Source organism: Rutidosis leptorrhynchoides, chromosome 3 (genome assembly GCF_046630445.1).
Source record: "Rutidosis leptorrhynchoides isolate AG116_Rl617_1_P2 chromosome 3, CSIRO_AGI_Rlap_v1, whole genome shotgun sequence".
NCBI classification, from domain to species: Eukaryota; Viridiplantae; Streptophyta; class Magnoliopsida; order Asterales; family Asteraceae; genus Rutidosis; species Rutidosis leptorrhynchoides.
This window is the reverse complement of record NC_092335.1, coordinates 415,844,397-415,859,271: the sequence shown is the minus strand read 5'-3', so window position 1 is coordinate 415,859,271 and position 14,875 is coordinate 415,844,397.

Here is a 14,875-nt window from a genome sequence, read left to right as displayed (position 1 = left end):
GATCAGAGAAACATATTAATATTCAGGAAGACGGAACCCGATAAAGGGCTGATAGAATTTGGGTACCAAGGTTTGGAGATGTGAGAGAAATGGTACTTAAAGAAGCACATAAAACCAGATATTCAATACATCCCGGAGCGGGGAAGATGTATAAAGATCTCAAGAAACACTTTTGGTGGCTGGGTATGAAAGCCGATATTGCTAAATTTGTAGGAGAATGTTTGACGTATTCTAAGGTGAAAGCTGAATATCAGAAACCATCAGGTCTACTACAACAACCTAAAATCCTGGAATTGAAATGGGAAAACATTACCATGGATTTCATTACTAAATTGTCAAGGACTGCAAGTGGTTATGATACTATTTGAGTAATAGTTGATCGTCTCACCAAGTCAGCACACTTCCTGCCAATAAGAGAAGATGACAAGATGGAGAAGTTAGCACAACTGTATTTGAAGGAAGTCGTCTTCAGACATGGAATACCAATCTCTATTATCTCTGATAGGGATGGCAGATTTATTTCAAGGTTCTGGCAGACATTGCAACAAGCATTGGGGACTCGTCTAGACATGAGTACTGCCTATCATCCACAAACTGATGGGCAGAGTGAAAGGACGATACAAATGCTTGAAGACATGCTACGAACATGTGTTATTGATTTCAAAAACAGTTGGGATCGACACCTACCGTTAGCAGAATTTTCCTATAACAACAGTTATCATTCTAGTATTGAGATGGCGCCGTTTGAGGCACTTTATAGTAGAAAGTGCAGGTCTCCGATTTGTTGGAATGAAGTGGGGGATAGATAGATTACGGGTCCGGAGATAATACAAGAAACTACCGAGAAAATCATTCAAATTCAACAACGATTGAAAACCGCCCAGAGTCGACAAAAGAGCTACGCGGACAGTAAAAGAAAAGATATAGAGTTTGAAATTGGAGAAATGGTCATGCTTAAGGTTTCACCTTGGAAAGGCGTTGTTCGATTTGGTAAACGGGGGAAACTAAATCCAAGGTACATTGGACCATTCAAGATTATAGATCGTGTCGGACCATTAGCTTACCAACTGGAGCTACCTCAACAACTCGCGGCTGTACATAACACTTTCCACATCTCGAATTTGAAAAAATGTTTGGATAAAGAAGATCTCACTATTCCGTTGGACGAAATCCAAATCAATGAAAAACTTAAATTCATTGAAGAACCCGTCGAAATAATGGATCGTGAGGTTAAGAGACTTAAGCAAAACAAGATACCGATTGTTATGATTCGATGGAATGCTCGTAGAGGACCCGAGTTCACCTGGGAGCGTGAAGATCAGATGAAGAAGAAATACCCACATCTATTTCCAGAATATTCATCAACACCTTCAACAGCTTAAAATTTCGGGACGAAATTGATTTAACGGGTAGGTACTATAGTGAACCGAACTTTTCCATGTTTATATATATTAATTGAGATTGATATTTACATGACTAAATGTTTCCAACGTGTTAAGCAATTAAACTTGTTAAGACTTGATTAATTGAAATAGGTTTCATATAGACAATTGACCACCCAAGTTGACCGGTGATTCACGAACGTTAAACCTTGTAAAAACTATACGATGACATATATATGGTTATATATATAGCTAACATGATTTTATGTTGAGTAAGTATCTCACTAAGTATATTAACAATGTGTGATATACATAAGAAATGAGATTACTAAGTTAAGAAACTCGAAATGATATATATAACGATTATCGTTATGATAACGTCTACTAAATACATATGTATCATATTAAGATATTGATACACTTTATCTAACATGATAAAATGATATTTAAATATATCATTAAGTGTGTTAACAATGAACTACATATGTAAAAACAAGACTACTAACTTAATGATTTCGAAACGAGACATATATGTAACGATTATCGTTGTAACGACATTTAAATGTATATATATCATATTAAGATATATTAATATATCATAATATCATGATAATATAATAAATTAACATCTCATTAGATATAATAAACGTTGAGTTAACAAAATTAATTGAGATCGTTAACTTAAAGGTTTCAAAACAACACTTACATGTAACGACTAACGAAGACTTAACGACTCCATTAGAATGTATATACATACATGTAGTGTTTTAATATGTATTCATACACTTTGGAAAGACTTCAAGACACTTATCAAAATACTTCTACTTAACAAAAATGCTTACAATTACATCCTCGTTCAGTTTTATCAACAATTCTACTCGTATGCACCCGTAATCGTACTCGTACAATATACAGCTTTTAGATGTATGTACTATTGGTATATACACTCCAATGATCAGATCTTAGCAGCCCATGTGAGTCACCTAACACATGTGGGAACCATCATTTGGCAACTAGCATGAAATATCTCATAAAATTACAAAAATATGAGTAATCATTCATGACTTATTTACATGAAAACAAAATTACACATCCTTTATATCTAATCCATATACCAATGACCAAAAACACCTACAAACACTTTCATTCTTCAATTTTCTTCATCTAATTGATCTCTCTCAAGTTCCATCTTCAAGTTCTAAGTGTTCTTCATAAATTACATAAGTATAGTTTCATAAAAATCAAGAATACTTCCAGGTTTGCATGTCTACTTCCAAGCTTTCTAATCCATTCCAAGTAATCATCCAAGATCAAGGAACCTTTGTTATTTATAGTATGTTATCTTTCTAATTCAAGGTAATATTCATATTCAAACTTTGATTCAATTTCTACAAATATAACAATCTTATTTCGAGTGAAAATCTTACTTGAACTGTTTTCGTGTCATGATTCTGTTTCAAGAACTTTCAAGCCATCCAAGGATCTTTTGAAGCTAGATCCATTTTTATTATTTCCAGTGGTTTTATCCAGAAAACTTGAGGTAGTAATGATGTTCATAACATCATTCGATTCATACATATAAAGCTATCTTATTCGAAGGTTTAAACTTGTAATCACTAGAACATAGTTTAGTTAATTCTAAACTTGTTCGCAAACAAAAGTTAATCCTTCTTACTTGACTTTTAAAATCAACTAAACACATGTTCTATATCTATATGATATGCTAACTTAATGATTTAAAACCTGGAAACACGATGAACACCATAAAATCGGATATACGCCGTCGTAGTGAAACCGGGGGCTGTGTTGGTTTGGATAATTAAAAACTATGATAAACTTTGATTTAAAAGTTGTTCTTCTGAGAAAATTATTTTTCTTATGAACATGAAACTATATCCAAAAATCATGGTTAAACTCAAAGTGGAAGTATGTTTTCCAAAATGGTCATCTAGACGTCCTTCTTTCGACTGAAATGACTACCTTTACAAAAACGACTTGTAACCTATAATTCTGACTATAAACTTATACTTTTTCTGTATAGATTCATAAATTTAAGTTCAATATGAAACCATAGCAATTTGATTAACTCAAAACGGATTTAAAATGAAGAAGTTATGGGTAAAACAAAATTGGATATTTTTGATCTTTTTAGCTACGGGAAATGTTTAACAAATCTATACAAATCAAATCCTAGCTAACTTATATTGTATTATACATGTATTCTAATATATTATGTAATCTTGGGATACCATAGACACGTATACAAATATTTTGACATATCATATCGACCCATGTATATATATTATTTGGAACAACCATAGACACTCTATATGCAGTAATGTTGGAGTTAGCTATACAGGGTTGAGGTTGATTCCAAAAATATATATACTTTGAGTTGTGATCTAGCCTAAGACGTGTATACACTGGGTCGTGGATTAATTCAAGATAATATATATCGATTTATTTCTGTACATCTAACTGTGGACAACTAGTTGTAGGTTACTAATGAGGACAGCTGACTTAATACACTCAAATCTTTAAAACATAATAAAAATGGTTGTAATTATATTTTGATCATACTTTAATATATATGTACATATTTGTATAGGTTCGTGAATCGATCCGTGGCCAAGTCTTATTTCCGAGGAAGGAAATATCTGTGAAAGTGAGTTATAGTCCCACTTTTAAAATCTAATATTTTTGGAATGAGAATACATGCAGGTTTTATAAATGATTTACAAAATAGACACAAGTACGTGAAACTACATTCTATGGTTAAATTATCGAAATCGAATATGCCCCTTTTTATTAAGTCTGGTAATCTAAGAATTAGGGAACAGACACTCTAATTGACGTGAATCCTAAAGATAGATCTATTGGGACTAACAAACCCCATCCAAAGTACTGGATGCTTTAGTACTTCGAAATTTATATCATATCCGAAGGGTGTCCCGGAATGATGGGGATATTCTTATATATGCATCTTGTTAATGTCGGTTACCAGGTGTTCACCATATGAATAATTTTTATCTATATGTATGGGATATGTATTGAAATATGAAATCTTGTGGTCTATTGATATGATTTGATATATATAGGTTAAACCTATAACTCACAAACATTTTTGTTGACGTTTAAAGCATGTTTATTCTCAGGTGAATACTCTGTTGCATACTAAAATAAGGACAAGATTTGGAGTCCATGTTTGTATGATATTATGTAAAAACTGCATTCAAGAAACATATGTCGATGTAATATATTTCTATTGTAAACCATTATGTAATGGTTGTGTGTAAACAGTATATTTTAGATTATCATTATTTGATAATCTACATAATGTTTTTAAAACCTTTATTGATAAAATAAAGGTTATGGTTGTTTTTAAAAATGAATGCAGTCTTTGAAAAACGTCTCATATAGAGGTCAAAACCTCGCAACGAAATCAATTAATATGGAACATTTATAATCAATATGAACGGGACATTTCATCTGAGTTTTTGCAGGAATTCCCAGAGTTACAGGGTTCAGGAGAGTGTTCATTGGTTGAAATTGATGAAGAGTTGTAGGTTGAGGAGGTGGATATTTTGACCACCTTGATGGAAAACGGCTATGAGCCGACTGAGGAGGAGTTCAAAGAACTCGAACGTGATGCGGATTACGTGAGAAAGTCTTCAATTGAAGAACCTCCCGAGTTAGAATTGAAGCCACTTCTAGATCATTTGGAATACGCTTATTTGCAGGAGGAATCTAAGCTCCCGGTAATTATTTCTTCTTCTCTTACTACAGGTCAAAAAACTGAGCTTGTAACCATGCTGCAGGCCCATAAACCGGCCATTGCATGGAAAATTCATGACATTAAGGGTATTAGTCCCTCCTATTGCACCCACAAAATCTTAATGAAGGATAACTCCAAACCTGTGGTGCAACGACAAAGGAGGTTGAACCCGCACATGCAAGATGTCGTGAAGAAAGAGATCATTAAGCTCCTCGATGCCGGTCTGATTTACCCGATCTCTGACAGTCCTTATATTAGCCCGGTACACTGTGTACCTAAGAAAGGTGGTATGAATGTTACCACTAATGATAAAAATGAGTTAATTTCCACTCGGACTGTCACATGGTGGCGTGTTTGTATTGACTATCGTAAGTTGAATGATGCCACACGCAAAGACCACTTCCCCTTCATGGATCAAACGCTAGAGAGGTTAGCGGGAAACAGCTTTTATTGTTTTCTTGATGGATTTTCGGGCTCTTTTCAAATTCCTATCTCGCCCGAGGACCAGGAGAAAACTACTTTCACGTGCCCGTATGGCACATTTTCATACCGACGCATGCCCTTTGTCCTTTGCAATGCTCCGGCCACTTTTCAAAGGTACATGATGGCCATATTCCATTATAGGATAGAGTATTGCATGGAGGTGTTCATGGATGACTTTTCGGTCTTCGGTGACACTTTTGATTCATGCCTTCTTAATTTAGAACGGATGTTGGAAAGGTGTGAAAAGTTTAATCTTGTGCTCAATTGGGAAAAGTGCCATTTCATGGTTCAAGGGGGCATAGTTCTCGGGCATAAGATTTCTAAGGACGGTATTGAGGTGGATCCCGTGAAGGTAATGGCTATTAAGAACCTTCCACCTCCCACTGATGTTAAGGGTGTTCGGAGTTTTCTCGGGCACGCCAGTTTTTACCGGCGGTTCATTAAGAATTTTTCTAAAATTTCTAACCCGATGAACAAACTCCTCGAAAAGGACACGCCTTGGAATTTCTCCGAAGAGTGCCTAAAGGCATTCGATCTTCTTAAGGAGAAACTGATCAATGCACCCATCATAATTGCTCCGAATTGGTCCCTTCCATTCGAGCTTATGTGTGATGCTTCTGATTTTGCTGTTGGCTCTGTTCTGGGTCAAAGTGTCGAGAAACATTTCCGACCCATCTATTATGCAAGCAAGACCTTGCAAGGAGCGCAATTGAATTATACTACCACTGAAAAGGAGCTCTTTGCGGTGGTCTTTTCGTTCGACAAGTTCCGGTCCTACTTAGTCTTATCAAAGACTATAGTTTTTACGGACCATTCTGCTCTTAAGTACCCATTTTCGAAACCGGATGCAAAACCTCGACTGCTTAGATGGATCTTACTTTTGCAAGAATTCGATATCGAGATCCGGATAAGAAGGGTGCTGAAAATCTAGCGGCTGAGCACTTGTCTAGACTCGAGAATCCAAATCTCGAAGTCCTTCACGAATCGAGTATCCATGATAATTTTCCCGATGAATATCTCATGGCGATGGACAAGGTGGACGAGCCATGGTAGGTGGACATTGCTAATTATCTCGTTGGGGGATTCTTGAAAAAAGGGCGATCACATCAAAAGAGGAAGAAATTCTTTAGTGACCTTAAGTACTATTTCTGGGAGGCCCCCTATCTTTTTCGTTGTTGTCCCGATGGGGTTATCCGCCGGTGTGTTCCGGTGAAGAGTGTATGCGTATTTTGACCGATTGCCATAGTGGGCCTACCGGTGGGCATTTTGGACCCCAATTCACGGGGCATAAAGTCTATGATGCAGGCTTCTTTTTGCCGACAATTTTTAAGGATACTCACCGAATTTGCATATCGTGCGATTCTTGTCAAAGGGCCGGTAAAGTCACCAAACGGGACGAGATGCCTCAACAAAGCATCCAAGTATGCGAGGTATTCGACGTTTGGGGAATTGACTTTATGGGCCATTTCTGAAATCTCAGAATTATAGTTACATACTCGTTGCTATTGACTACGTGTCTAAATGGGCCGAAGTGCAAGCTTTGGTTACAAACGATGCACGAGTTGTAATTTCCTTCCTTCAACGTTTATTCTCTCGATTTGGAACTCCTAAAGCTTTGATTAGCAATAGGGGTACTCATTTTTTTAACACCCAAATGGAGAAGGTGTTGAAGCGATATAGAGTTCTCCATAAAGTTTCTACTTCGTACCATCCCCAAACGAGTGGACAAGTTGAGAATACTAATCGAGCTCTTAAAGGAATTCTTGAGAAAACTGTGGGGTCGAATCCGAAGGAGTAGGCGAATAAGCTCGATGAAGCTTTGTGGGCGTTTCGAACCACTTACAAAACACCGATTGGTACCACTCCTTATCGGTTGGTTTATGGGAAAGCGTGCCATCTCCAGTTGGAGATTGAGCATAAGGCGATGTGGGCAGTTAAAAAGTGCAATTTGGATTTGAAGGAAGTCGGACGCCTAAGGGCGGGGCAATTGAATGAGCTTGGTGAATTACGCCTTGATGCGTATGAGAATTCGTTGATTTATAAAGAGAAAACCAAGCAATGGCATGATAGAAGGTTAAAGGATCTGAAAGAGTTTAATCAGGGCGATCAAGTGCTCTTGTTTAACTCTAGATTGAAGCTTTTACCGGGAAAACTTAAGTCCCGGTGGACGGGACCATTTGAGGTTGTTAAGGTGTACCCATACGGAGCGATTGAGTTGAAAAATGCGAGTGGTACTACCTTTAAGGTTAACGAACATCGAGTGAAGAAATATTTTAATGGTTCGTTGGAGATTGATGATGAGGTTCACGTTGAACCCGATCCTAACGTCACTTGAAGTTGGTAACGAGTCTTGTGAATGACTCCGTAATAAACTTCACATTGTTGTAGAGTTTGTATGTTTTTATGCTTGTTTGATAATATATGCAACGTGATCATGCTCGGATTTTTGTTTGGGGTTATTGTTGGTCCTTAGGTTGAGAAATTGAGTTAAAATGGCTTAAAATTGCGAAATACTGGGTTTTCAGCATTTGGAGCGCCACTCCAAAACCTTGAGTGCCGCTCAGATGGTACGTGCCTGATGTGCCAGATGTTTGAAACTCCTCGACATGATTTTTATGACCATTGGAGCGCCGCGCGACAATTCGGCGCGCCGCGCCACATCTGGAGCGCCGCTCCATTTGTCTGACGGGCAGGCTGTTTTGATTTTAAAATGAAAAAAAAGGAATTTTTCAACCACACAAAAATAGGAGGCGGGTTCCAGCTTATTTTACACTCAACCTCTTTCATACTTTTCATTCTATCTAATTTTCTACACCTACAATCACCTAGATCTAAAAACCCTAATTTTCTAAACTTCAATTTCTTGACTAATTACTTCTCATCTTGCAAGAATGGCTCCCCCTAAGGTCCGAATTTGTTTTCTATCTTACTAATTTCATCTAATTGTGTGTATCTGCTTGCTTAATCTTTGATTTACATGATGAATTAGTGTGGAATTTGTTTAATTGGGGTTTTGTGTTCTAATTAGTAATGGGTTTTGTTAGATTATCATTGTATGCTTTGAATTTATGATTAATCTTGTGTTTTTAGAAGTTATACTTGAACCTAGGGTTTGTGTGTTTGAGAATCCGAATTTGTATGCGATAAAGGAGTTACTTGCTTGAAATTGTTCTTGTTCTTGAGTTGATGATATGTTTTTGCACTAGTGTGGGGTTGTGTTCATATGGGCGGGTCATGTTGGTATGATTGACTTGTGCTATATTGGGTTTAATTATTTATGATGCCATGCTAGAAGAGACATAACTTGTGTTTTGTGATGAGATGAGTAGTTTGATAGTAGTTGTTTGAATTGGTGTAAGTTTGCAAACATGATGAACATTATTGGATTTGTGGAATTTAAAAGACTGATATGAAATCATGTTTGTCATCTTTTGGTGGTGTTGTTATGAGAGTATGGTTGTCATGAGCTATGTTTAAGAGATAATGCAATATGCGTAGATTTGAGCTCTTGGCATGTTTACATGTGTTACTTGGTTAATTTGTTGATTGTCTTTAAGGTGACTTAGCATGTAACATGTTTTGGTTGTGTTGGGACTTTGGTGCTTATTATTTTGACTAACACTAACTTTTGAGTTTGGTGTTTTGGTTTCTTTATTTGTTTCATGTGTGCAGAGATCGAGAGGAAACACAGAACAACCACGACAACCACCAAATAACCCGGAACTCTGGTTGTCCTAAATTGTGAATGATGAGGAACTAGAAGAACGTTTTACACTAGTTAGCGCCCGTCCGATCGAACGAACTTTTTATTTGGATTGGACGCAACTCACAGCGTTGGGTAACAATATTGTAAGGAGGTTGCATCAGTATTTGTGGGTAACGTATGCGGGTCAAGAATTGAGGCCATATGAAAGATTATTTGAAATACGTGAAGATGTTTTTGAACAGTTGACTATCGAGTTCTTTTCAACAGTGAGTTGTCAACCGCGAGCCTCTCCGACCGAGGCAGATTTCTTGACATTCAGGTTAGGCGGGTTAGAGCGGAACATGAGTAAGATTGGGGTAGCTTGGGCGTTAGATTTATATCCAGAGTTAAATGATAATGATTTAAAGTGGTTTTTGATTTAGTGCAAAGTGTTTGGGCAGGAGGCTTTTAGTGAGAGTGATTATTGGCCAACAGTGGCGAAAGATACAGCGGGTCTGTTTAGTTCAAGCCGAAGTGTTCAGTCAATGCTTCGACTTTCAGAGGACCGAATTATTTTCAAGATGATTGCTACTATGTTCATGGATAGAGGTAATGAGAACAAGATTCAGCGAAGGGACCTTTGGATTCTTCAGCAGATTAAGTTGAGAGAAAGAATTGATGTTCCTTGTATGTTAGGAGTGTGGTTGCAAGAGATTGGAGCGGACAAATGTACGGAACACCCATTGTTAGGTGGGCATTTGGTTACTAGGTTTGCTCGGGCATTTTCGGTACCGACTAGTAGGTGTGATATGTTGGGGGTTGAGGCGATGCCCACTAATATTCTGTTTTTCTCGAAAGCTAAGTTTATCCGAAGAGGTCCAGAAGGTTGGGTTTTGGTGGAAGATGAGCAACAACAACAACAACAACAACCAGGAGATGGGGCTGGACGTGGTCGTGGTCGTGGACGTGGTGTTAGTCGATCCACGTATGAGGCAGGTAGCTCGAGTGCTGCGAACGTACAGGGTACGTGGGCACTTGGTGAAGAGAGTTGGAATTCGTTGGTTAACAGTGTAGACAGTCTTCATCTGGAGTTTTGGGACAGTCGATCAGCGTATTATGCTTAGGTTGAGCATAATCAGAGGATGCTAGAGGAGCAGCGCAGGCATAACGAGGATATGCGGGTCTGGCACCAGAATAGTTATGGTGCGATTAACACAGTGCTGGGACAGTTCAGAACGGAGATGGGTCGTTTGGGTGAGCGAGTTGACAGGGTAGAGTATGATGTGAGAGGGATTCGGGCCCACAATTAGTGGGAGGTTCATCAGAGACAAATTCAGCGACAGATGCGTCAGAATCCGGAGGCGTATATTCCGACGCGGACTACCATTCCTGATTATACATCAGTTACTCCTCCGAGGCCAGATCCTTCATATGACCCGTACCGAGCTTGTCAGGATACTTATGGTGTGGATTGAGACCCTGATGTTAAAGAGAAGGGGTACGAAATAGTTATATTTTTTATTGCGAAATACTATTAAAAATTACACAAGTTTTAATTATTTATTTACAAATGGGAAATACCTAAACCTTGCTACAACACTATAGGCAGTGTACCTAATCATAGAGTAGTATAGTTTTTAGTAAGTCCGGTTCGTTCCACAGGGAGACGACTTATTTTACACTATATTTTTAAACAATTATATCTGTACAAAATATATTATATTAATAATATATAAAAGGGGGTTTACCGTTTAATGACTGGTTTGTCGATTTTATATTTTAAGTCACAATTAAAACCTAATGCAAAATATAAATGACGATAATTAAAGTAGCAGAAAATAAATGACAATAAATAAATGACGTTAAATAAAATAGCGAGTAAATAAAAGTACGATGAAAAATACAATAAAACAATTATGCTTATTTAAACTTCCGTAATCATGATGTTTGACGTTTTGATTTTAATTTATTACCCTGGGTTAATTATCCTTTGTCCTGGATTATTCGATAAGTCCATCTGGTTTTGTCCATAATAGTCCATCGGTCATAATTATAAAGTGCGAGGGTCTTCGCCAAATTAACCTTATACCTGAAGTCAAATATTCCAACTAATTGGGGATTCGAACTGTAACAAGGTCTTAATACTTTGTTTAATGAATACACCAAGTTATCGACTGCGTGTAATCCAAGGTTTTAATACTTTGTTAACAATTACACCAATTATCCGTAAATGTAATCCACCCCTGTTTTAATGAGTCCAGTGACTATTAATTCATCCCCCTGTCCGGTCAAATGAACAATAATTCGTATTTATAAATATCCCGCCTACCGTACCCGATCAAGCGTATGTGGTTATCTATAACTACATCAAATTGTAACCTTTATATTAAATTAACGAGTTATCGTTTAGTTAATATAAAGCCCATTAATAGCCCATAGTCTAATTTCCACAAGTGTCGTTCTTTTGTCCAAACCCCAATTATGATCCAAAGCCCAATTACCCCGTCTTTAATATTTAGTCCAACATCATGATTACTTCGGCTTAAATAAGCATAATAATAACTTAAGTATGAGACATTAATTTAAAAAGGAGAACATAGCTTACATTGATTATTTATCGCGTAGTGTTACACGGATAGAGCTTCGACTTTAAAACCCGTAAAATAACATTTACATTACCCAAACTAATCTAATATAAAACTAACCTATACTATATATTATATATATATATATATATATATATATATATATATATATATATATATATATATATATATATATATATATATATATATATATATATATATATATATATATATTATACTTAAACAGAGGGAGTAATATATATTTTTTTGTGTTTTTTTCTCGTCGACCAGGGCCTGCTTTTATAGATATGTTGCCAGCTACAGGCCTCCATGTGATCGCATGGATTTTGGTCATGCTGGCCATGCGATCGTATGGCCAAGGAATCCAGCTCACACTTGATTGTTTGCTAGCTTGTCGACATTATATTTAATTAATATATAATATATAAATAATTTATATAATTATTTAAATATTATATTATATTCTTGTGCATAGTTGACTCATAATTTTTGGCCTGTTGCGTCCTGGTTCTGGATTTTCGAACGTCCTTTCGTACTATTTAATATCTTGTACTTTGCGTTTCGCAATTTGTAATTTGCACAAAAAATTATTTTCCTTAACTTCCAAAATCCGCGCAAGTCTTTTAACTCAATTTTTGGGATACTTTTGAGTGCACTATGGCTTTAAGGACCCTTTTCCAGTTTTAGGACGCTTTTTCTTCAATTCTTTAATCTTCGTGCTTCGTCTTCGCATTTATTTATTTAAACGATTACAACTTAAAAATAGAATAATTACAACTAAAAACTTTACATATTGGGATGATATTGGGACTAAATATATGTTCGTTTGGAGCACTATCAGACCCATTCAGAGACTTGTGGCCGAGGAATGATTGATTGTTGCGCATGTCATGTTGTATTTGTTTGAAACTATTTCTTTTTCATTTGGTCTGTACTTGAATAATTTTATTTGTTGTTTATGTACTTTGACACTTATTTGAGGGACAAGGCGTTTCGGCATCGGGTGGTGCCACCTTGTCCTGTTATGTAGTTCGTTTGTTTTTCTTTTCTTAGGTTTGTTGGTGAAACGATTTTTCAAGTCTGGCATTAAGTTCAGCAAAACAGCATGATTGATGATATTGGTGTGATGATCGGGAATGAACGATGTTCTTATACTGGCAGTCAGTTCAGCGCCATCTGTCACTGGCATTCTGCGATCAGTGGTTAAGCTCGATAAGTTTTTATATTTTCTTTCTCACATAACCCTTTTGATTTTTATCTAATTTTTATCTCAAGTGATGGGGACATTACTTGATCTCAAGTGTGGGGTGGGGGATGTAAAATCTCTCGGGTTAATGGAATCATCATCGTATTAGTTTTGATTTAAAAAGACTTGACGTTTCACGGGTTTTGGTCATAAAAAAAATGAAAAATTAGGGGTAAAAAAAAATTAGAAAAGTTAGTTTAAAAAAAAAGTAGAAAGACAATTGAAAATTCGGCCAAAACCTTTATTATGAAAAATTGGCTTGGTATTTTATGGCATATTTCGTGATTTCAAAGAAGCCAAAATTGTCCCACGTGTTCATTATCTTGGACATGAAATCCTACGAGTTCGGGAAACTTAATAGTAGGTCACATGTACCAAAACGGGTGTAAACTGTGAGAGAGCGGTGATTGCATAGCGTGATTGTGACCGAATCACGTGCCAGATCATAAACTTTTGGTTACTTGGTATAGCAGACTTCCGAAACTATATCATTTTATTATTACATCATTTAATGGTGTGATACTGTGGGAAGAGGAGCCTAGAGCTTCACTAGTGTTATCCTTCTTAGGAACAATAGCTACGTGCTTGTGTTTGCTTGCACAATACAACCCATAGCCAAAAGCTATGGCACCCAAAGGTTTTTGGAATTTAAACCGAGTGTCAATTGAAATAGATTGGCATTCCCGAGTGACTCAGATCCACTCATTAAGGAAGTAAAGTCTTCCGACCATTTCACTTGGTACGTATACCTCTTAAGCTATACCATTTCATTACCCATCATTTCACGATGAGGTACTGTTAGAGGTGAAAGTCTTGAACTTTCAAAACATGTTCATTATTTTGAATGTGAAATCCTACATGAACATTAAAATTCATACGTAGGTCATCTGCACCAAGGCGGGTGTCAACCGTATGAACGGTGATAGTAGCGTGTGGTCGAAACCGGACCATGCGCTAGATCGAAAACTTTAACAGTGCGATCCTCATTGTCTCTCCTAACAAGGACAATGTTGCACCCGACCACTTTATTTAACCACACAGGATGTATCTATTCCATCCTAAAGGGAGTCAAGTCTCCTGAACGACACACTTGCTGATTTGTTTCAGAAGTTGTAGTCCAGACCAGTTGTAGGTGGACGAAAAATCTTGAAAGTCATTTCTAAAATCGACTGGAAATCTACCAGGCCTCAACGTTAAACAGGGAAACTGGTAGTCAAAGATTATATCAATGAGGTAGATTTGCTAGCCAAATGGGAAGCGCACCATGATACACAAAATGTCAGTGATTGATCAGATTCCCATTGGATAACCTCCGGAAAGGTAAGATATCAGCTTTTAAGCCTGATGAAACTCAATCTTTATGGTTGACTTAACGGATTAGATGATTACCTCATAATTATCGATGATATCCGGACATAATGTGTATCCTCCTAAGCACATTATTTTCTTACCGACATCTCGCGATGTTAGGTACTGTGGGAGGCTTGGCTTGACCAATTGTAGGGTAGCTCGTGCGTTCTTTTTGGCACATGCGTTCGATTATTATATATTTGGTGTTTGGCTCCCACTTGATTCCCGGTTCCTTTGAAGACTTACATTATGGTTCGAGATTCTTTGCCTCATTTTATTTGGTACGCTATTCAAGACTTTAATTAGCTACTTTGTTCATATTTGATTGCTTGAGGATTGGGAAGTTAA